This window comes from Belonocnema kinseyi, chromosome 10 (genome assembly GCF_010883055.1).
Source record: "Belonocnema kinseyi isolate 2016_QV_RU_SX_M_011 chromosome 10, B_treatae_v1, whole genome shotgun sequence".
NCBI lineage: Eukaryota > Metazoa > Arthropoda > Insecta > Hymenoptera > Cynipidae > Belonocnema > Belonocnema kinseyi.
In genome coordinates this window covers 40,631,281-40,657,388 of record NC_046666.1, presented here as the reverse complement: position 1 = coordinate 40,657,388, position 26,108 = coordinate 40,631,281, and the positions used below count along the sequence as shown (strand labels likewise).

General features: G+C 26.9%; 1 protein-coding gene across 1 annotated transcript in view; it reads left to right on the top strand.

The window, feature by feature from the left end:
* The first annotated feature begins 841 nt into the window (after nt 1-841).
* The window catches only part of LOC117182174 (SKI family transcriptional corepressor 2), a 102,101-nt gene continuing 76,834 nt past the window's right edge, over nt 842-26,108 (top strand). The window contains exon 1 of the mRNA XM_033375224.1: nt 842-929. The gene's annotated coding sequence lies outside the window, so the exon portion shown is untranslated. The remainder of the gene's footprint in view (nt 930-26,108) is intronic.

Below are 26,108 nucleotides of genomic sequence, written 5' to 3'. Positions count from 1 at the left end.
ACCATTTTTTTACTCGAAAAATATTTGTGGATAAGATCCTTAAAAATGAGAACAAAATTTTGAACCAACCTAGCATGGAGATCATACGTCACTGACAAAATAATGAGGAACCCTAAAGTTTGAGAACGACTCTCATTTATATACGAATAATAAAACTCCATCGTTTCTACATAACGACCTCCTTTCCTCAAATCACCTACAATCATATTCCAGCATTACATTTGTGAATAAAAATAAACTCAGATCCTTATTTCCGAATGCAATGCTATGCTGCAATTATAGCGATGAATTGGGCGTCTGCGACTGTGTATTTGTATTTTTGTATTCCTGTGACTTTTTCTATTTGTACTTGTATTTATGTACCTACAAGCTTTCACAAATACATTCATGAGACATGACAATAACATTCGGTAAGTACGTGTTTGTAGTTACCCCTGAGGTGAGCCACCCCCGAGACGAAGGCGAGACCACGCCTCAGAGTTACATTGTCGACATGGGGTTGGTTGTCACGGGGGTGGTATAATAGGGGGCGGTCCTTTCCACCAACTATTCGCTTTCACGTCCTGAGCTTCATGGGATGCGCGAGGGTGAATTTAGCCGTTCGGGAAACGAACTCCGCGTGGACAGTCGCTCGAAAAACTACCCTCAAGGTACCAGGCTTCTTTCCAGGGTACCTGCTTTCTTCTGTCCAGGACCGATCCAGGACTGATTCTCAGTTATCGTTTCGAAAAGTTTTCCGGACTCGTTTCTTTTAGAAAAATTTTATTTGCGTCGTGATTTACATGTGTTGATTTGTTGGTTATTACATTTGTCAATAATATTCTCAGGAAAATATTATACAAATTAGTATTATTGAAAGGATTAAGTTGATCGTTTGTTCTCGAGTGGTGATATTCTCTTTCCACGGTGGCGAGCTCAAGTTCTTCAAGGTAAGTGACATTTTTTAGAATTTTTATTTTTGTAACTAAAAAATGAGTGACCAGAAATGAGGGTCCAGATCAGTGTTGGATGAGTTACTTTTTTTGTAAATTGTTACAGTAGTTAGATAAAGTAACTTTAAGCTATCTAAAAAGTTGATTTGTTCCCTTTCTTAATTTTATAATTTAAAAATCAAAATAATTAAGATAATAATTCATAAAAAACATAATTCTGAAAGAAATAGGCATTAGTTAAAGTAGAATTTTTCAGACACATTTTTTGACCAAACAGTTGTATTTTGAACCAAAAAATATAAATGATAAATGTATTTTCAAGACAAGTGACTCATTTTCAACAAAAAAGGAACTTTTCAAACATATTTGGACTTTCCAAAATAAATATTTGTTTTCTTTTTTCAAAAAATGTATGAATTTCAAACCGAATGGTTAAACGTTCCCACCAAAAATATTAATTTTTAACAAAAAGTTAATTTAAAAACACAATATTTGATTTTTCTACCATTTACAAAATAAAAGGACGAATTTTCGACAGTAGTTCACATTGTAGGCATCACTACAGTATATTGCGCAGGTAAATCAAATTTTAAATGATTTGAATAATATTTAGCACAGTTATGACCATTTCTGTGTTAAGAAATAATTAAATTTGACACTTTTTTCAATTTTATTTTTTAAAATATTCATAAAAAAAATTACACTATATGAATTATTTTTATTCGATAAGCGATTGGCATCCAAGTAATTTAACCTAATTTTCTATTGTTGAAACAATTATAATTTTTTTTAACTTTTTTTTTCTGTAAATCGTGAAAATTTTTTATTTTACGCGACAAATTATACAGTTAATTTTTTTCAAAAGTAATATTTCTTCTTTAAGATATTTTATAATTCTTTTAAATATTGCCATTCATCAAAACAATTTATTCTCCTGTAAATCTGGAAAAGCTGTGTTTTCTGGAATTAATTACACAATTCATTAATTTTAAATTATTACATTTTTTACTGATATTTCTTAATTATTTAAAACATTTTCAGCCTTCAAATCTAGAAAAGTTATTACTTTCTGGAATTAATCACAAATTTAAAGAATGCTAAGAGATGTATTTTTTGTGAAAGACAGTTTTAAATTCTTTAAACAATCTTTAGTTCGAAAATTGTTTTCCCCGATAAATCCTGAAACATTAATATTTTCTATAATTGAATACGCAGTTTGTAAATTTTAAGAGTGTCATTTTTTGTGATATAGACAGTTTGCAATTTAACAATTAATATTAATTTACTTGTGCCTTTTCTCAGGAAAAGTGAAGAAATTTTTTTTTATGAATCTCTTAAACTGTAACGCTTACTATTGAGTATTTTTTTATCTCAGAACTTACACCCTAATTTTTAAAACAATAATAATTTTTCATTAATCTTTTTAAGTTAGGTTATGCATAGTGAATTTTCCAGATCGATTTTATTGAGATAAGAAAATACTGATTAATAAGCATAATAGTGTATTTACACAGAAACACACAGACACATATATATTTATATAAATTATTTAAACAATTGCAAATTGACTTTCACAAAAAAATCACTCTTAAAATTCATTAGCTGTGTCATTAACTACAGAAAAAAAATTAATTTTCATAATTCACAGTATAAATAAATTAAAATTGTATAGTAATTATCAAATATCCTGAAAAAATACTCTTAATATTAGTTCATTGTGCCATTCATTACAATAAATAAACATTTTTTAAAACAATTTCCAAGTATGTTTAACAGTTTTTTATAATCTGGCATTTGTCAAATACATAATTTATCACAAAAACAATAATTTTTCACAATTTAACTCGAAAAAAGGGGGTTTAAACAAATATTAAATTTTTAGCATGAGTTTTAAAGAAAACTGCTATTTTAATTTTGACTGCAAAGTACTTCAGTAGAAAATTAGTTTATTTTTAAATAATCATCAAAGCAAGAAGACAGCCATCAATTTCTGTTAACATTTTTTGTAAATTACTGTTAATTATTATCGTACTAAATATGTTTGGAACTCTACCTTCAGAAATGATTATAATCCCTAAAAACAATTTAAACCGTACTTTTTCATGTTTATATGAATAATATAAATAATTATAAAAACATTTTCTTTAAAAACAGGTTAAAAGACGCACGTGTCGTTGTCTTATAAAAAATTGCTTTTATAAATTGACAAGATATGGAGACAATTTTTATTAATGAATATTTGAAAATTAATAAATGACATCGGGAATTTGCAGTCTACAATTTGAAATAACATACTATATTGCATTAAACATTTGATTCACTATTTAAAATAAAATTTGCGTTGAAATTTTGATATCTTTAAGTTATAAATGATATAATTATTTTATAATGAATACCTATGGCTTTTAAAAACTTAAATTCGATATAAAAATGCATAATTATTTATAATATCTTTTTCAACTACGGTGTATCTTTTCAACAATTTTTTTTTGTTTGGTATTGTACTAAAAATAAATTAAAATTTCTAAAAACGAACAGAAAAAACTACAAAAATTTCACGTCTATTTTCGGGAGCGTAATTTGACGGTTGATTTTCTGGACACTTGTTCAATTTTATGAGGAAATTATTGTTTTTTGAAAAATTTTTGCAATAAAAATGATTTGGTAACAACCATATTTCGACTAATAAGAGTTTTATTTGTTGATCCTAAAATGTTTAAAAATTTCGTTGATAGCTATGGCGCTCAGCTAAAATTTAATTATAAAATACCTATATTTTTTAAATATTTTTTTCCTGAAATATAATACTTTGAGTCTTAAAATTTTGTTGGTAATTGTAATTAGTTTTAGAGCAGAAAACAAAGAGCACTTCAGAATGAAATATTTTAGGTCATGATTATTTATGTGACAAAAATTATTGTATCGATTTTATGCGTAAATAAAATAATATTAATAAATACCGATCAAGTAGAGACAACATTTTTTATTATTAAAATATTCCTAAGTAAGCAATTATGATTCCAAAAATTTCTTCTCAGTCTTATTAATTTAGGATATTTAAAAAAGTTACAAGGGATTTCAAAGGATTTCCAAGATTTACAAATGTTTAAAGTGATTTTTAAATAATTTCAAAGGTTCTGCGGATTTCAATAATTTTAAGGGATTTTAAAAACTCTTCACATCTTATTTTAATAAATGTCTAAGAATCTGAAATAATTTTATAGGACATCAAATATTTCAAGAAATTTTAAGAAATATCAACAAATTTCATGTAGTTTATCGGGATTTCAATGGATTTTAGGAACTTTTAAAGAATTTATTGATAAGAATTAAGGGATTTCAAAGGATTTTCAATATTTTTAATAGACTTTAAGAATTGTAAGGGTTTTTATGGAATTTATGGATTGGGCAGATTTAAGGGTATTTCCAAAGATTTATTTTACGATTTCAAGGAATTCATCACAAATTTTCTAAAGTTTTTACGAATTTTCTAATATTTGGGAAGATTTGAAAAAAATTGATAAAGGTTTTATGATATTTGAAAAAATTACAAAGGATTTTTAATCAATTTGAGCCGATTTAAAAAGATTTCCGAAGATTTCAATGATTTTTAGGGATTTCAAATGCTCTCAAGTTATTTCAATAAATTTTCCAGATTTTAAGGAAAATCAGATTAAATTGAATTTCACGGGATTTTCAAGGGTTTTTATTAGCTTTCCATGGATTATAGAAATGTAAAGGGTTGTATTTTTTTTCATTTTAAGAACTACATTTTTTTAATTGATAATTAATAATTATAGTCATAAGCCGTTGAAAATGATAGTGTACGCACAAAATATAATGAATTCTTATTTTATATAGTGAAGTTTAAAAATTAGAAACCGCCAAAACTAATTAGTTTCAAATTTAATTCCCGCAAACAGTAAATACAATTTGTTTTTAACAAGTAAATAAATTTGTTTGTCTAACTATGCGGAGAGACAATGGAATAAGTAAGAAATTAATAAAGTTTATCAATAATCTTTTAGACCAGTGAGTGGAGGGACTCACATATTAGAAGCATGGTGCGGTTTGGAGACCGCACGCCACACATCCATACTAATTTTCATTTTTTACTCAAATGAGACAGCGTTTCGTACTCTGAGGAACTTTAGTCCACATCTTGCATTTTAAATGCCGTTAAACAAATTGAAATATTAAAATAAAATTGTGCGGCTATACTGGACGTGCGGTCTTACAGGCCTACCTATCTCGGCGAAAACTCAACTGAAACTAAAGCTACTAATAACGACAGCCTCGAGGAAGGCCATGGGGTGAGGGACCAGCATACTAGAAGCTTGTGCGGTCTATGAGACCGCACCTCCACGCTTAAAAGTTAAGAACTGTACATTTTGAATTTGTTTTATCTCTTTAACCAAAATAGCGTAAGAGACTAAACACGAACCCTTTTATCTAATTTATCCACCCCTTACAAAGCCCATCCCTTCTTTAAAAATTCATTAAGGCTAAAAATTTCCGTCACCTCTCGAGTGTCGAATATCACCTCGCGATTTTCGTAACAAATTTAAGCGTCGGCAGAAAATGCAACTCTCTCAAAAGAAGATAGCGACAAAATAAATTGATAGTCGATTCACGGCTCAGGATAAACTGGTCCCGCGGGACCCACGAGGGTTCGGTTCGCCATGGGGTGGTCGTGTGGCAGGCGGTGTTCTCGAACAAACACCATAAACTGTTTGTTCTGGGATTAGCCACCAGCCGTATAAGAATTACTTTCGTGGGCAAACTCGAGGGCCAGGGAAACGATTTCTGAAGAATTAATAAAAGCGCGAAACCTAGGACACAGGTGATTTTCCAAAGGCTTTTTCAGGGATGTTGTCCGGGACGTATGGGGCCTCGTAAAAGCAATTTTACAAGTTGTAAGTAGTTTTCTAGATGGCTGCACACCAGAAGCGAGTGACGACTTGAAAATCAAAATCAAAGCAAAATCTTCCTCGAGGGGATGTAACCAAAATCCCTTGGGCGGTTCGCTAATCTATAAATGCTAGTAAATACTAATTGAATTGAAGGATTTTATATTTGTAACATTTTCCAAATTCTGCCCTTAAGAAATATTACCATTTTTCTATTATTTTTTAGGAGAACGGTATTTCAAATCTATTTTAATTGGAATTGATAATTACAGTCAATAAATTTAATTTATGTTTCATTTAAATTCATCCATGTAATTTACTTTCAATATAAAAATATGACATTATTTATTAAAACTTCACGCGCATTTTTTTAAACAGCGTAAAATCAATAAATATTTTAAAAATCCTTAGAATCGTTTTAAATCGATTAAATCTTTTAAAACAATTTTAATATTTTGAAATGCCTTCAAATATTTGAAAATCTTTCAAAATATTTAAACCCTATGAAATATCTTAAAGAAAAATATTGTGAAATCTCCTGAAATTTAAAAACAAAAATCAAAGAAATTGTTCAAAACTTCATGAAACAATTTTTTAAATACCGTAAAACCAATAAATCTCTTGAAAATCTCTCAGAATCTTAAAAAAATATCCTAAAATATTTCAAATCCTTTATTTTAATCTTATAAAGTCCCTGGAATTTTTAAAAACTCTAAGATTCCTTAAAATTCTTCCACATACCCTAAAATCTTTAAAGATCCTTTGAAAACCCTTAAAATTATTTAAATATACTAAAGATTGCTTATAATCGTTTCAGAAGTCATTAAATCTTTAAAAAAATTTAAATCATAAGTAAAACCTTTATGTTTTTGAAATCCTATGAAATCCCTCAGGACTTGTAAAAAATTCTTTAAAATGGATTAAAGTGTTATAAAAACCGTCGAATTGCATGAAAATCCTTTTAAATATTTTGACATTTTTCTGAAATCTATCTAAATCATTTAAGATTGGCTAAAATATTATAAATCCTTCCAAATCTTCTGAAATTCAAAGAAATCGTTTGAGACTCCATAAAAAAGTCTTTCAAATACTTAAAAATCAATATATCTGTTGAAAATCGCTTCAAATTTTTCAAAATATCCTAACATTTTTTTAATCAATCAAAAATTTCTTCAAATGTTTCAAAGCCCTTTAAAATCCTTGTAATATTTGAAAAATACCTTAAAATCTTAGAAAAATCCTTCAAAATCCCATGAAATATTTAAAATTTTAAGAGATCTTTAAAATTTCTTGGAGTCTTTAAAAATACTGTAAACTCCTTAAAAATCCTTGGTGATAGAAAATTAAAAATTTGATACATTTTTTTAAATCATTTCAAAGTTGTAAAATATGTTTAATCTCTTAGAAACATCTAGAATTTCTAACTGTCTTTCAAAATGATTCGAATTTTTCCTAAATTTTGATAAAGAAAAAATCTGCATAATTAAAAATATGTTTTTAATTTCATTTTTGTAATCGCTGGATTTTTCAAATCATTTTTTTAATCTCTGGATACCTTTGAGAAGCTTAAAAAGCTTTTAAACTTTTTGTTCAAAATCATCAAAATAATACATTTAGTTCTAAAATGATGTTGAAATCTGTTCAAGTTAAAATATATTTTTATATCTTTTCAAAACTTAAAAATATCTATTAAACTTATTCGATTTTATTTTAAGATTGTGTGATCTTTTTTTAAAATGTCTACAATTATTTTCGCAATTTAAGTAAGGCATTCAAGTTCAACAACAGCATTATTTGGCAATGTTTAAAAACATTTATAATTAAAATGTTATCCTTTATCCATAGTTTTCATAATAATCCAGAAATAAATTTTATCATCAAATAAAATTACTTACTTGGAAATTTTCCTTTACTACATTGATGATACAGATAATTTGCAATATTTATTAATAGATAAATACATACATATAACCACATTTAATTTGGGTAGGCGATTATGAATAGAATTCTTTTGTCAATTTTTAAAACATTTAGTGAAAAAGTTAAGAACAGAATTGTTGGCTTTATTATTAATTAAACATTTAGAATGTTAATTTTCTCTTTTAGAAATGAATTTTCAGAATTCAAATTTATCATTTGGAATTTTTTATTGCAAATTCGTATTTTTATGCAAAGCTAACTTTTTTAACTAAAAATTTTACTAAACTTTTTGTCCAAATAGTTTTTCCTTATAAATAATTAATCTTCTTGGTGGAAAATTAATTTGTTTAGTTAAAAATGTATTTGCTCAAAAACTCATTTAACTAACTAAAGAACTTAAACTATTCTATTTTTTTCAAAAAAATTATCCTATTTAGGTGAAAATCCATTTATTAAAAAAAAAATGTTACTAGAAAATAAATCTTTTTGTTTGAAAATACCATTAAAAATTGATTTATTTTATTGGAAATTATTCTTTTTGGTATAATTGGGTTTTTTTATTCAAATATATTTTTAAACTAAAAATTGAACTATTTTTGATTTTTCTTCGAAATTTTTTTATTTCTATTGGCAGGTCATTTAATCTTTCATGTATTGAGAAGTTGGTATTTTTGTCGAAAATTCATCTGTTTGATAAAAAATTGAACTATTTTGTTGGAAATTTATTTTATTTGATCAAAAACAGATTTTTCTAACTAAAAATCAAACTATTCTATTTTTGTTATTGAAAATATATCTTTTTTAGTTAAAAATTCGTCTGCTTTGTTGAAGACGTGTCTATTTTTGGTACGAAATTCATCTTCTGGCTTTAGAATTTAAATATTTGGTTAAAACTTTGATTTTTTGTTTGAAGATGCATCAATTTTGTTGAAAGTTTATTTCCCTGGTTAAAAATTTAATAAATATTCTTGAAAATTCGTATTTTCGTTGTTAGAAACTTTTTTTTAAATTAAAAATGTAGCTATATCATGTTTGCTAGTAAATTGATTTTTTCATTTAAAAATTTACCTATTTGATTTGAAAATGGTCTTTTTTAGTCGAAAAGTCAATTATTTGTGTAGAAGATGGATATTTTTGGGTTGTAAATTCAAATTTAAAAAAAAATTCGTATTTGACTTAAAAACTCAGCATTTTGGGTCAGATTTTTTTTCATTGATTAAAAAATCTTGCTTGGTTGAAAATTCAACTCATCTGTTAGAAATTTACAGTTTTTGCTTTAATTTTAAAGTTTTTTCAAATAAAAATTAAAAAACTTTTTGTAAAAATATCAACTATTAAATTTTTTGTCAGGAATTCATTTTTTTATCAAAGATTCGTCAATTTGATTAAAAATTTATCTATTTTGTTAAAAGTTTACATTTTCTTGGTTGAAAATTATTTATTTCAACTGAAAATGTAATAATAAAATTTTAAATAAATGAATCTTAATTGAAACTCAATTCTTCATTATATGTGTGAATTGGGCATTAAATGAATTCGAGATTTTTGTGAGACCCCTATTCTGCCTAATATATAACCTTTCTCGTGCAGTAAAATTTATATTTATTTATACAAATTCTTGATGTATTTTTAGATATCAAATGTTTAATAAGTCGTAAATTTTTTTATTTTTTAAGTAGTATGTTTTGTACTTAAGTAAGAAATTGAGCATCTTGGATAGAACAGGATAGATTCATTCGCAGGTGGTTGTTGAGGGAGGGTCAGGAACCACACTCATCGATGCAATTTAATTATTAAAGTTATCATCCCAACGATATTTAATCTCTTAATACCCTTGAGGGATTCCAATACCCTCTGGCAGTGAATCGCTGTTTGAAAGCACGAGATGAAAATGCATAGCATTCTGGATAATAAAATATGAAACGCGACCATCCTTGTCAACAGGACTCAGAAGGATTACACTTTTCATTTTCCAGGATCAAGACGCAATTAATATGCAGTAAAACTTGAAACATTTTTAGTTTAAACGTTTACAAAGCTTTAAAAAGAATACTGGAATTTTTTGAGAAAGTTTAATTTAATTAACTATTTAAATTTAAAATAAAATGAAATTTTCAATTTTATATAAATCTAATAAAAATTTAGTGCTATTTTGAAAAGAAAATTTTCGAAAATCCATTTAAAAAACTGTAATAATACCTGCGAAAGAATCATTTGGTGCATTCACTATTTTCTAAGTTTTTAATTTATAAATCATCTCTTTAGAAACCTTTAGAGAAAATGGAAAAAAGACGAGCGCTATTATTTTCTCTCATGCAATAGTTGATATTTCGATCAACATAATTTTATAATAAATCAAAAAATGTAATTAAAAGATAAATTTTCAGCCAATAAAAAAATTTATTTAAGAAAGAACAAACATTCTAGACAAATTATAATTTGAAGTATTCAGATTGTCAGATATGTTGAAAAAGTGTCTAGAAAATTTCTAAGAATTTTTTGTGTACTTTACAGGATTTTATAAAACGCAAGTTAAATATTAAGTCAATTTAAAAAATATTTGGCACTGCCTCACACTAGAAAAACATCTAACAAGATTTTATAAACTTTTGGAAATCGTTGTAAGTTTTGAAAAATTTTTAATTTCCTCAAAACATACAAAATTCTTAAATAACTTTGAAAAAGACTGAAATTTCTCCTAAAATTGTTAAGGAATTTCGCAAAATTAAAAAACTTGCCTTAAAATCTTATAGGTTCCTATTTTATAATTTCGAAAATATTTTAAAATATTTAAAAATCTTTTTAATTTTCTCTTGAAATTCCTTGAAAAAACAACTAAAACTCTTTCCATCATTCCTAACGAAATTCCTTCTTTGATTTTTTAGAACTTCTATCCTTCTACATATTTTTGCAAATTATTCGAATTTTTCTCAAAATTTTCAAAATTCTACAAAATTACAAAAATTGCCTTCATCTTTCATATTTTAAAAATCTTTAAAATATTCTCTTAAAACTATTTTCAGGGAAAAAATTTTTGTTTAATTATGCTAGGAATCTAATAAAATTGTTTCTATTCTATTGAAAGTTTTCAAAAATCTGAAATTGCTTCTTTTTAAAATAATTTTTTTTATTCTTTGAAATCATTATAAGTTAGCAATTGTTTTTAAATCGGTTCAAAAGTTCTAAAAATCCCTCAAGCATACACGAATCTATTCTAAAATTTTTTAATCCTGGAAAAATAGAATTCTTGGCTTTAATTCCTTTAAATTCTTCTTCAAAGTTTCCGGAAAACATTAAAAACTTCTTGGGCTCGTTATCAATTTTTCTCTTAAAATTGTGTTTAAAAAATTATTTGAAATTTTTCCATGAATCCTAAGAACATTTTTTTTGTTCTCTTAAAATCTTTTAACATTCTCAAAAAGCTGCTAAATTTGCTTACTAAATTTTTCAAAATGTACATTTTTCAAAAGTATTTTAACATTTCATAAACTTACTCCAATTATTTATACAATATTGTAATCTTGAAAAACTGAAAGGTTTTGCTTTAAAATCTTCTACATTCTGTTTCGAAGCATTAGGAAATTATTAAAAATGTTTTAAATTCTTATCCAGTTTTTTTGCTGCATCTAATTTTTCAAAACATAAAATATTTGAAATTTTCCCAGCAAGATTAATATTTATTTATTCTTATGCACCCTATAAAAAATCAGTTTTCCTAAAAAAAATGCAATGCTGCGAAATTAACCAATTGTCTTTAAATTTTTTAAGTTCCTTTTTAACAGATTTTGAAATCTTCAATACTTATAATTAGTCTTTTAAAATAAAGCCTAACTATTAAAAATTTTCTCAGAAACATGAAAAAATCAATATTCTCAAATTTTTTAAAATTTTTATAAATTTTGTATTTTTTAGAATACTTTACAGTAAATTTTTAAGAACAAAATTATTTTTAAAAATAAATAAATCACTTATAATTACAACTCTCTCCTTCATCAATAATGTCTTGAAATATTTAGAAATAAAGTTTATCAGGAAATAAAATTACTTATATGGAAATTTTGATTTACAAACTTGATGAGGCAGAAATTCTTAATCATTTTCCACAGATAAACAACCTGAAAAACAGCGAAAAACAACAATTTTCAACAAAATAGTGGAATTCACAATTAGAACAGCCTAATTTTCCAACTAGAAATACAAGTTTTCAAGCAAAATTCAATTTTTAACCAAAAGAAGTTTTCAGCCAAGAAAGAAAAAATTTCGCCTAAATTGAAATTTTGAGGAGATGAATGGTTTTAAATACAAAATAGAAATTTCGAATAAATATTTGTTTTATAGTTTTATTTGTCCATTTGCTCTTATGTTTATAAAAAGATAATTTTGGTAACATTATTGTGAAAATTTAAAAGATGTCGGAAATGACGAAAATGTATCAAGAATTTCAGAAGTTATTAAGATAAATATCTTTTAAACTGACTCAAATTCTTCCTAAAATTTTGATAATAAAAAATTCGACATTTGAAGAAATATTTTGAAACATTTTTTTATCTTCTTCAAAAATTAATTTTCTAAATTAAAAAGACATAACCCAGTTGGCACAACATTTTAGAACGTAATTGAAACGTCTTAAAAACCTTTTTTGGACGTACAAATCAAAAGATGGCATTCGTAAGTTTTAAAAACTGTCCTAAGTCAGGCCAAATAATGTTCTTAAAAAGTTTTATGTTCCAATTACGTATTTAAAACGTCTATGGAACAGTGTATGTTTATGAAACATTATACGGACTGACTTAGGGCATTTTTAAGCCGTTCTAAAGATGTTCTTTAACCCTTGTGTCCACTAAGAAATTTCCTTAAGAATTTTAAGAAAAAATTTCTTATTATCTTGAAGCCTTTCAAAAAGCTTCAAAAATTTTTTTGAAATATTCAAACATTTGTATTTTGTTTCAAATTTTTTTAAATATTTTAAATTCTCAAATTTTATTTTAATAATTTCCAAAACTTTTAAACTTACTGAAAATCTTTTAAACATAATCGATTTTTCCAAAAGTTGCCGTAAAATTCTAAAAAATAAAAAAAATACATTCAAATCTTTTAGATTTTAAGAAATATTTTTTATCATGGAGAAACCTTTGAAATTGCTCGAAAATCTTCAAAATCTATATTTACAAATATTTGAAAATGTAAATTTTTTAACTTGAAAAAAATATTTTTAAGTTTTAAATTAATTATAAATCTTTTTACAACATCTAAATATCTGTTGAACTTATTCCATTTTTCACAAAACTTTTCAATCTTGCTTTTTTTAAACTTTTTGCTTTAAAATTATCCAAATTCTTTTTCGAAATTTCAAGAAATAATTTAAAACGTTTTGAAATATTTGTCAATTTTCTCTTTAAATTTTGTTTAATGAAACTTTATTTTCCAATTTAACTGTAACTATATTATTTGTTGAAAATTAATCGCTTTTGGTTGAAATTTCATTAAACTACTTTGATTGAAAATTAAAATATTAGTTGGTTGAAATATCAAATACGACAGTTTTCATTTAGAATTAGTCTTTTTTGAATTGGAAATTTGATAAATACTTGTTTAAAAACGAAACTCTGTTGTTAAAAAATAATTTGTTGGTAAATAATTCATAATTTTAATTTTAAAAACATCTCCTTGGTCGAAAAATGAGATATTTAGTTGAAAATTAGTTTTTTTTTTGGCTGAAAATTAATTTTTTCTTTACAAGAAATTTAATTATTCAAGTAAAAACTTTAAATATTTTGCTAAAAAGTTGTTGTTTTTTCTTGAAAATTAATTTTTTCAAACTTAAAATATAACTATTTCAGATGAATATTCAATTTTTCTGTTAAAAATTCAACTCTTCAAATAAACTTTAATGACTGTTTAATTCTTTGTAAAAAAATATCTTTTTTTAGTTAAAAATTCGTCGGGTTTAGTAGAAATTAATTTTCCTGTTTGAAAATTATTCATTCTGGTTGAACATTAAAAAATTCTAGTCAAAGATTCATCATTTTAGTCGAAAATGCATCTTTTTGGTTGAAAGTTTAAATATTCCAATTGACGATTCATCATTTTAGTTTAAATATCACAAATTAGTTTAAATGTGTAAATATTGCCTTCAAAATGACTTATTTTTTAATGAAAATTAATTTTTTAACAGAAAATATAACTATTGCAATTGAATATTTCATCATTTTGATTTCTGATTATTCTAATTGATTGTACTTTATTTCTTTTAACTTGAAATGTAACTATTAATTTTTTAGTTGACAATTTATATTTTTTAGTTGAAAATTCATATATTTTGTCAATAATTCATTTTTTTGAGTAGATGTTAGTCTTCTTGATCGAAATTTTACCTTTTTGGTTAAAAATTTAACTATTCCAGTTAAATTTTGATCATTTTAGTCGAAAATTTATATTTTTTGTATAGAATTCAACTATTCCAGATAAAAATTCTATTTTGTGCAAAATGCAACATTTTTATTGAAAAGTTAGGAATCTGAGCTGCTTTTAATTTAATTTAATATAGTACCTGCATTATTTTTACCTGAATGAGCACTGAATTTTAAATATAAGAAGATAAAATAAAAATTTGTTTAAATTATTCTTTAAATTCTTCAATTGAAATAGTAGAGATAAAAGTCATTTTTTTAATTTCCGCACAATTATAACTAAAAAGAATTTTTGGCCTCGAAAAATTATTCTCAAAGATGTTTTAATTAAAACTTTTTAATTTTTAAAATCTGTAAAATTTGAGAAATTCTATGGCTAATATGCTTAAATGTTTAATTTTTAACATAATTTAGTATATAAGATTTAAAGTTAGTTTAAATATTGAAAATCTAATTTTGTATTTTTATCGAGTTTATAAAACTCATATTTTCCGTAGCGAAGTCAACGTTACGAATTTTTAAACATTTTTAAAAATTTCACGTTTTAAATGGTTAATATTCAATTATTTTTTTTAATGTGGTGGTTTAAAAGATTTATTTTAAATAAGCTCGACTACTCGAATTCCGTGTTATGTTTCTTGAGCTGAACAAATTAAATTTTGCATTTCAAATTGCATAAGACCTCTTTTTATTGATTATTATTATTATTATGAAATGTTATCACAAGCTTATACTGCCCAACATGTCGAAGGCATTTTTGGTTAGAGTTGTATTTTTTTTCATTTGACCATTTTGCACGGGGCTGTCCCGGTATATATCATCAGTCACGGACGCATTTTTATAATGCAATCAAGTGATCTGATGAGAGCAGTCTGCCCAGACATATTGGACAAAGCCTAGTTTTTACTCCGTCATTGACGGACTGAGTTGCAGTCAAGTACACGATGGGGGGACCTACAGCTTAAGGTGGGTTCCGAGCCACCAGAACATCAGTAAAGGTACATTGAAAAATTTCCAGAGGTACCAGCTCAGGGATCGAATCCCGGACCTCTGAGGTGAAGTCCGAGTGTCTAACCAACTGAGCCACCGAGGCTCTCGAGCCTTATTATTATTATTATTATTATTATTATTATTATTATTATTATTATTATTATTATTATTATTATTATTATTATTGAACATAATGTTTAAATGAACTAAAATTTCTCATAAACCTAACGCTAGCAAACCCTTTTTTAATGAGAAAAAATGTAAGCGTCATCTAATCACGAACACGGTTTTCTCGACAATAGTTTCAAATTGTTTCTAGTAGTTTCGATATAATTTCGAGAAATAATCGGAAACGGCGCCATGCGCTTATTATAATTAAATAGCACAAGATTCTCTAATCATCACACTCCAACATCTAAAACTGAAAATAACTAAAATAAATAATAAAATAATAATAATATAATAATAAAATAATGAATAAGTAAGAATAATAAATGGCTAAAATAATTTGTAATGCTTCCTGAAACGAAATGACTTGATGCACGAGATCATATTACAACTTGTAAGGTCTTTCAACTTTGAAAAAATGGAAATCTGGAAAACGAGTGCTGTAAAATGTAAAAGTTTCGAATGGTTGGAATGAAAATGGTAGACTGGTATAAGAGAATTAGGACGAAGCTGGAGTCGAGAGAGAAAGAGAGAGAAAGAGAGAATGGGTGCCGTGAGCTCTCTGATTATTTAAATGCAAACACAATGTTGTAGCTTCGCTACATTGTTCCCCGCTCGGTTATTTTACAATTCAATCTGCCATCCTCGTATATATGTGTCCTGGCTCCTGGCACGGGACAAAGAGGGCGAGTTGGTACACGGACGAGCCGTAGCCGGGACGGGACGGGAATTCGCTGGCTGGGCTCGTTCATTGTAACGTTGTTAAATCTCCGTACTTCCATCATGTCTACATCTACATTTCTACAATCTACATTCTGCAATCTACGTCACGGTACCAACTCACCCCTCAGCGGCACAAAACGCGTTCCTCTCTCACTTTTCCCTTTCCATCCCTTCTCCGACTTTCAGAGCGAGAGCTTGAGCCAGCGCAAGTACACCGCCTACCCTCACCCTCGCCACGCCACGGTAATTGCACCCGTCTCTCGAACGCTCTGCATGATTTATGAACTCTGATCTCACGGGATCTGTTTGTTATCTTCGTTTCTTTTCACGTTTCTGCGATCCTTTAATCGGAATTTTTGTCTGTCCTCAATCCACGAGGTTCTTTGCTTCTGACAATCTTAATCCGTTGTCTCTTCAAATTTACTTATTTGAGGGGAAATTCAAATTAGTTTTGCTCTCTTTATCTCTCTATAAGAATTGTTTTGAATGCCAAGTGTTGAAAGTACCGGCAACCTTAAGTTAGTTGTCGTGCCAAAAATAAGATATCTGAAAAAAAGTTTTTATTTCATTAAAAGAATCAAAATATAATTACTGATCTCATTTTAAATAAAAACATTATTTTTTAAAAATGTTAAAATTCACAACAAAAGTAAAAAAAGCATTAATTTTAACCATATTTTTTGCAATTAAATTAGTTCTGACATTTGTTTCTCAGTTCAATTTTTGACAAATGATTGCATTTCAATAAATGACGGCCTATTTTTTCTGGGAAAAAATTCTTTACAATTCTCCAGTTTCCCACTTTGAAAGTAAATATTTCTATAGCCGAAATCGTTGGAATAAATGTTGTGTAAGAAAACATTTTGTAACAAATAATTATATTTTGAGATTATTTAGTTATTTTAAAAATTAAAAACAGTAGAATCATAGATAATGTATTCCCGGAAGAAATAGGCCGTCATTTATTAAAATGTAAGCATTTCCCAAAATTGGTAAGAAGCGGCGATTAGAGAAAAATAAATTGCAAAAAACTTAGTTAAAATTAATGTTTTTGTTGTACATTTCAATATTTTTCATAAAAAATCATGTTTTTTATTTGAAATGACCTTAGTTATCAAATTTCGATTCTTCAAATCATAGAAAAACTCTTTTTCAGATACCTGACTTTTGGCACGACAACTACCTTAATCCGTCAATTTTAGTCCGCTGTCTCTTCAACTGTGCTTATTATAGGAGAAATACAAATTAAGCGTAAGATTTGGAAATTGTAATTGAAAATGGACCTCATTTATTTATTGGAAATTGTTTGTTTTTTTTCTCTCTTTTGGGAATTTTTGTTAATGCCCAAATACAGTAAGTACCATAAATCTTAATCCGTTGTCTTTCCAAATTTACTTATTCCAAGGGAAATAAAACTTAAGTTAATATTTAGAAATTTAAATTTTACGTGGTCCTCATTTATTTACTTTTTTATTGAAAATGAGGAGCCCTTTTTCTATTTTAGAATTTTTTTTTCATTTCCAAATGTAGAAAATGTCAATCTTACACCTCCAGTCTTAATCCATTGTTTCTTCAAATTTACTTATTCCAGAGAAAATAAAAGTTAAACGTAAGATTTAGAAGTTTTAATTTCACGTAGTACTCATTTAATTATTAGAAATTTTTCTTTGTCAGAACTTTTTTGAATTTCCAAATATAGAAAGTGCCATCAACCTTAATCCCTCAGTCTTAATGCATTGCTTCTTTAAATTTTCTTATACAAGGGAATATCAAAATTAAAGGTAAGATTTAAAAATTGCAATTTCATCTGGGCCTCATTTGATTATTTATCGGAAATTGCCAGCTGCTTCTCTTTCTCTCTCTTTCTTTTAGGATTTTTTAAAATGTTAAAATATAGAAAACACCGTCAACCTTAATCGCTCAATCTTAATCTGTTTCCTCTTCAAAATTACTTATTTCCGAGGAAATACAAATTAAGCGTAAAATTTAGAAATTTAAATTGTAATCCAGTGTCTCTTCAAATTTAGTACTTATATATAATAAAAGAAATAAAATTAGGAATAAGAATTAAAAATTGCAATTTCACATGGTCCTCATTTATTTATTTGGAATTGTCTGCTGCTTCTCTCCCCCCTCTGTCTCCCCCCCCCCTCTCAGGAATTTTTCTAATGTTCAGTTATAGAAATGGCCATCAAGCCTAATCCCTCAATCTGCATTCATTTTATCGTCAAATTTAATTATTCAAAATAAAATAAAAATTGAGTATAAAATTTTTTAAATTTAATTTCACGTGATATTCATTTATTCACTTATTGGACATTTTTCGTTATCAGGATTTTATTGAATTTTCAAATATAAAAAGTCGCGTCAACCTTAATCGCTTAGTCTTAATCCATTGCCTCTTCGAATTGACTTATATCAGGGGAAATAAAAGTTAATGGTAAGATTTAATAATTGCACTTTCACCTGGTCCTCACATATTGATTTATTAGAAATTGTCTGTTGCTTCTCTCTCTCTCTCTCCCTCTCTCTTTCAGGATTTTTAAATCCAAGATTTTTAAATCCAAGGGGACATACAAATTAATTGTAAAACTTAGACATTTTAATTTCAAGTCATCCTTATTTATTTATTGGAAATTTATCTTTGTCAGGATTTTTTTGAATGTCTAAATATAGAATGTGCCGTCAGCCTTAATCCCTCAGTCTTAATCCATTATCTCTTCAAACTGATCCTCATTTATTTATTTATTGCAAATTTTCTGCTGCTTCTCTCTCTCTCTCCCTTTCTCTCTCTTTCAGGATTTTGTTGAATGTTTAAGTATAGAAAGTGCCGTCAAGTTTAATCATTCAATCTTAATCCATTTGATCTTCAAATTTACTTATTCCAGGGGAAAAAATTAAGGGCAAGATTTAGAAATTTTAATTTCACGTGATTCTTATTTATTTATTTACTTGTTCAAAATTTCTTTTCGACAAGATTTTTTTGTATGTCAAATTATAGAAAGTGCCGTCAACCTTAATCCCTCAATCTTAATTCATTGTTTCTTCAAATATAGGAGAGGCTAGAAAGAATTGACCAAGCGCGAGATTCGACAATTGACAAAACCGTGTATTTAATTGGTCTTTAAAAATGCTAAAAAAAATATTTTCATATCCGCTTCGATCCCATAATGTAATTTTTAAAGGTTGCAATGAAAAATTATAACCTTGGTAAATATGTCCTCTAATTAATAAATTTGCTTTCGATGATGTAATGTTTCACCCAACTTTGTAAAGATACATCTCTTCTTGTAATTTGAATTTTTAGAGTTATTACTAAAAATTTTATGACATTGAACTGAAGAACTAATGTTGGGGAAAATTGGCCAAGATTTTCAGGGGATAGTTGATCAAGCGACAAGATAATATTTGTAATTATCATAAGAATAAAAATAGCAGCAATAACAATAGCCAGTATGCTACCATAGTCCTGATTTTTGCTGTTCTGCATTACTGTTAGCAAAGTCATTAATAATAAAATATTTAATGTTTAAAGAAGATTTATTTTTTAATTTAAAAGTTAATCAAATTTAAAAAATTTTTATTTTTAAAAAATACTCAGTGAACTATCCAATTATTTTTAAATTTACCCAAATTTAATAATACTTATGTTTGCAAACAAGATGTTTAAAGATACAAATCGAAATTTGATTGGCTTGGGTGAAATGACAAAAAAGACGTTTCCCTTCCAAAATGTTGGTTTTAAAACCAAATTTTTCTTATTTTACAAAATTTTTCAAATTAGCAAACAAACTTTTATGGCTAAATCTTATATTAATATAATTTTCCAAACAATTTAGGAAAATCTTTAAGCTTTAATATACACTTCACGGTTATATTAATGTTTATAATAATAACTAATTATCATAAATTAAAATAATGTTTATTTGAAACACATGTTTTAATCAAAATATAAACTTTTTTATTCATATCCCTCTATCCCCTTTTTTAGGATATTTATATTATCATAATTATTATATCCACACACAGTCGTGTTTTCTATATTTTCCTGTTTTTAAAATATTTAAATTATTATACAAAATTTATTTTTAATTTCAAGTAAATATGATAGACATTTTTAATTTTAATTTAAACGAATTCCAAGGGAAACCGATTCCACATCCCCGTATATTTTAATTATTTTTATTATCGGCATGATTTTGTAATAAATAAACAAATAATAAACAATTGTTAAGCTTTATATATTGGAAATTATTTGCTCTCATTCTCTTTCAAAATTTTTTTAAAAGCTCAAATACAGAAGGCACTGTCAAACTTGATCCGTCAATTGTAATCCACTGTTTCTTCAAATTTACCCCCCCCCCCCAGTCTCTCTTTCTCTCTTTTTCGGGATTTTGCTCGTATACCTAAGTATAGAAAGTAACTTTAACCTTAATTCGTCGAAATTAATTAATCTGCTGTCTCTTCAAATTTACCTGTGCTAAGGAAAATTAAAGTTAAGGGCATGTGATACTTACAGTTTCCCCGGCTTTTTTTCCACAAAAATGAAAATTTTTAAAAACTGAATTCGTAGATGCTATAAAATATCATAACGGACGTCCCCAGACTGTTATTATTATTCATGAAATAAACTTTTTTGATTGCCTGCAAAAAGGGTTAGTTCCGGGAGATTAGTTACTATGTTTATTTGCAAGTCCAAAGTTTTCGGCCAAAAATATTGTGTAGTTTGGAAGTAACGCACAGGAGAATTGTAACATACATAACCTCCAAATGTACACACGTTGTTAGCAATATTAACATTTTTTTGAAAAAAAAACACAAATAAAGTGTGCGGGGACGTCCATTAGCATGTTCCCTATCATTTCCTAAACTTTTAAGACAAAATATTGATTATTCTAGAAAAAAAGCCGTCGGAACCTAAAACTGGTAAAATCGATACTAATTCCTAAGCGCTATCCAAATTAATCAGATTTTGCTAAATTAAAACTTTTTTGAATTAAACCAAAAGAAAAGTGTGTGGGGACGTCCGTCAGCATGGTCGCTATCATGTCCCAAATTTTTAAGACAAAATATTGATTATTAAAGAAAAAAAGCCGTCGGAACCTAAAACTGGTAAAATCGACAATTTTCTAAGTATCACATGCCCTTAAGAGAAATATTTATAATTTGTGACTTAAGGTGGCAAAAGTTGCACTGCAAAAAGAATGAACCCATATTTTTTCAAAAATGAGATTATAAAATAGCAAGTTCTAAATGATACAAATACACATCAGGGTTTTTGATTTTCTAAAACCTTTAATTTGAAATTTTGTTCACTTCATGAGAAAATTATTCTCTATTTTTTTAGATTGTCGAAAAAATATTTAGATTTAGCTATGAAGTTTTTTATGCTGAATACTCGATTTTTCAATGTTTTTGAATTTTTATTTCTACAATTTAAAATATTTCATCCTGTGCAATGCAGAGAATAATTTATTAGGATGTCATGCGTCCCTACAATTTGTTTTGTTGAGAAAAAAATATTAAGGTGTCTATTAGCACCCTTGAAGATGTGAATTTATAATACTTTGGTTTTAAAGAGTCACTTTCACTCCTAAAAACTTTTTTTTCTTATCGAACTCTCGGGAGATATTGCTTACCAAGCTGACAAGAATTTATAGTTTTGAAAAAACATTGTATTCATACTTTGCCTAGAATTAAAAAAGAATTTTTTTTTAATTCGGCATAAGGCACTTCAAAGGGACCTATAAAATATTATTTTGTTTCAAATCTAAAAAAATAGGGAATCATTGTCTCAACAAAAAAAAGAAATTTCAGATTTAAGGTTTGAGAAAATCAAAAACCAATGATTACAGGAGGTATTGCCAACAAACAAAAATGGAATAATTTAATGTTTTTGAGAAAATTAAGGGAAAACGCGTTTTTTGCCATTAAAAAAAAACAATGTGTGTGGCGAACTTGACCCTGGAATGATTTCTAATAGGACTTAAGGCCGTATGACGAGTGGGTTACGTGACCAGATGCCTACCTTACAACCACCTTTCTTATTTCCCAACTTATTTTCACACGAAGCGCCACATCGAGTTGAAAATTTCGGATCATAAATAAGAAGCACTAAGAAAGGTGGGTCCGGTCCTAAACTTTAATAATTATGAAAAAAAGAAAAAAAATTATTTACAACAAAAAACTTTTTTTATAATTATACGAATTTTGGATCAGACCCACCACTCTTAGTGCTTTTTGTTTAGTATCCCAAATCTTCAACTCGGTGTGACATTTTATGTGAATATAAGTTGGTAAATAAAAAAAGTGAGGGTAAGGTAAGAATCTGGTCACGTGACTCACTCATCGCGTGACCTTAGAGTAAAGTTTTTAGCTTTTACTTTAAGATTCTTATATTCAAATAAAATAAAATTATACTATAAGTATTTTTGTGGGTGTTCCTACAAATATAAGATCATTTTTTACTATTTAAGCCACCCTAGTGTAGATAAAACAAATATTGGGGCAATTGATACATTTTTAATAAAAAAGTTTATTTTGCATTCTAACGAGGAAATGGCGATTCTTCTTTATCTAGAAAGTATCAATTTTTTCGATAATTTTTTTAATACACTGAAACTTTTCTATAGCGCCGAGTTTGGGGCTGACGTGGGTGAGAACTAACTCATTATAGCGCACCACATGCAGCTCCTGTTACACCTACTTGCGGCGCGGTCTCAATTCTCGGAAGGGCTATAGAAGGGAGGGCTATTGAAGAGATTCACTGAGAATAAATTTTTCCATTTTTATTGAAATTTATAGTCATATAAGAATGACATTCTAGAAAATAGGTTTTTCGAGACAGGCTTCATGAATTTGAATTCGCAGGTCCTAGATATCTTTGTTCTTTTTCTCATTCATGCCATTAATTAAACTTAAATCCATTTTTAATTGCCGCACTAGAAAAGATGTTCGAATCGAAAGACTTTTTCAAAGTTACACCAGAGAGATTGAATTTCGTTTTCGAGTCTTCCATAAATAAATTTCTTTCCCGAGAATCAGTTCGTTGAGACGCCTTCGTTATTTTAATTTACACGACAGAGGAAAAGAAGTCTGAAGAGGAAGAAAGCTACGGTTTCTTTCATCAAAGCTTCCTATCAGTCTGCTGGCCGTGGTTAAAAGAAAGAAGTGAAAATAAGCGATCCTGGTTTCTTCGACAAGTATCGAGTTCCTTATCCTCTTAGACTGACGAACGTCTATACTTCTAGTATATTACTATGTATCCTGTTTTCTATACTCTGTACACGATTTAAGAAACCCGAATCACGCTCTAAACTCAAAAGGAGGTTTCAATTCAAGCTGTAGCTTCTTCCATTAGTTTAACGCAAGGCAAAGACTTTGTTGAAACCTTCAATTTGCTCTCAGGACTAGGAAACACGTTAAAAAATATAAGAAAGATAAAAGAGAAAGAAGATGGATCAATTCCATTTCATTTTAGGAGATAGAATAGAAAGCATACAAAATTGATAGAAAGAGAGAGAGAGAGAGAGAGCGAAAGGAAGAAATAGGTTAAAAATTAAATCAGGAGAAAGGTCAGAGATCGATAAACGGATGGGGAAAAGGACAGAAAAATTTAAAAAAAGATGCAAATTAAATGAGATGAGAGAAGAAGGAGGCACATGATAAGAGTTTGAAGCGAAAATTCAGGAACAGATGAAGGAATAAGGAAGTATTTTAAAGACAAAGAGAAAAAATAGACAAAATAATATTACAAAAGAGAAAAAAAGAATATACAAGAAAATAAATACATAACAGGATAGAATCATAAATGAAGGAGGAAAACAACAGGTAGGCGGAAAATATAAGAGAGATAAAGATAGGCAAAAAGGGAATGGAGGAGAAGTTAAATAGAGGACGTATATGAAAAAGTGAGAAGAAGAAGCTGGGGGATGAGGAAGAGAGGAAACGTAAAATATCGAACAAAATAATAATGGTGAATAAAGCAAGGAAAAAATAAGGGAGTTGCACAAAACATGAGAGATGGAAAAAAGGCCAAAAGGCCAAAAGGAAAAAAAGCCAAATATGTAAGAGAAAAGATAAAATTCAAGAATGAGGAGGCCGTTCAAAAACTACGTCGCACTAGCAGGGGCGGGGTGGGGTAGGGGGGGGGTTCAATATTTATAAAGCATCTAAATACAGACATCACATTATTTCCCTCTTTTCCCTTTTTTCGATAAATTCTTTTTAATTGAAAAGCCTAGCATTATACTTTTGGTTCAGAATTCATTTCTTTGGATTAAAAATTCTATTATTTGGTTTCAGATGTAAATGATTTGTTGAAAATCCGTTTCTTTTTAGATCAAAATTGATCGCTTTTAGTTGAATATAAACCTATTAAATCTTTCATTAAAAATAATATTTTTTATTTGAAAATTCACCCATTTTTGGTTCAACACTGATCGCTATACTCGAAAATTTAATTATTAAAATGTTAATTTTTTAAATACAATTACTGAGTTGAAATTTCAATACTTTGTAAAAAATTAATTTTATCAATTGAAGATTAAATTTTTTTGTTGAAAATTGGTTTTTTGTTGTTGTTTAAAATTAATCTTACAACTTAAAATTTACTCCTTACATTATTGGATGAAAATATACGTACTTTTTGCTGTTGTAAATTGGTCTCTTTTAATAGAAAATTAATCTTCTTGAATTAAAATTCAACTGCTTGGTTGTAAGTTGAATTACTTTATTAAACATTTATTTTAGTAACAGAAGATCCATTTCTGGTTTAAAAATAATCATTTTTACTTTAAAGTTCAACTATTTTATTGAAAATTATCTTTTTTATTTAAAAATAAACTATTTTATAGAAAAATTATATTTTTCGCTTGAAAAGCAACTGTTTTCTTCAAATTTAATCTTTTTGAAACGAAAATGTTATTATTTTGTAGAAAATACAACTGTTTTGTCGAAAATTTAATTATTTTATTGAATATTCGTTTCTTGATTGAACATCTATTTTTTGAACTGCATATTTAACTATTTCATTTCTAGTTTAAAAATAATAATTTTCATTATGAAATTTAACTATTCTCTTGAAAATTATCTTTTTTCTGAAAATTTAACTGTTTTAAAAAAAAATTGGTCTTCGAAAAAAATTCGACTATACAACAGTTTCATTAAAATTAGATTCTTTGGTTGAAAATTAGTTTTTTATTGTGATAAATTAATGTTTTCAACTGGAAAATTAACCCTTCCGTTTTTGGTTTAAAAATTATGATATACTTTTTAGGGCTCAAATATTTGTTTGAAATTTTTCTGAAAATTCAACTGTTTTGTATAAAATTTCTCTTTTTAGTTTGAAAATTCAACTGTTCTGTTAAAAATAATTTTTTTTATATAAAAGTATTATTATAACAAACAAAAATCAATTATGTGTTAAAAAATTTAATTCTTTCATTGAAAATTAGTTTTTTGGTTTCAAATCAATTGTTTGAAATGCAGATTTAACTATTTCATTTTGGTTTAAAAATGATCATTTTTATTTTAGAATTTAAATATTTGGTTGAAAATCATATTTTATGTTGAAAATTCAACTGCTATGTTAAAAATTAATCTTTTTGTTTTAAAAATTTTACCATTTTGGTAGAAAATTTAACTATTGAGCTGAAAATAAACTATTTAGTTTAAAATTCATATTTTCGGGTTGAATTTTAATTTTTTATAGTAAATTCGTTTTTTAAACTAAAAATTCACATTATTTGATAGAAATTTTATCTCTTTTTTTGGCTGAATAATTAAAGTTAAATTACAATGGCCTTTACAATCCTCAATGAATCATCGTTTTAGTTTAAAATTTAAACAATTTCATAACGATTGGAACATTTTATTAAAACTAATCTTTTTTAGGCGAAAATTTAGCTGCTTTTCTAAACATTTGTCTTTTTTAGTCGAAAATTCTTCTAAAATTCAACTATTTTGTTAAAAATTCGTCCTCTTGGATAGAATATTTATTCTTTTGGATTGAAAATTTCTTGGCTGGAAATATAAAAAATAATTTTTGAACTCAT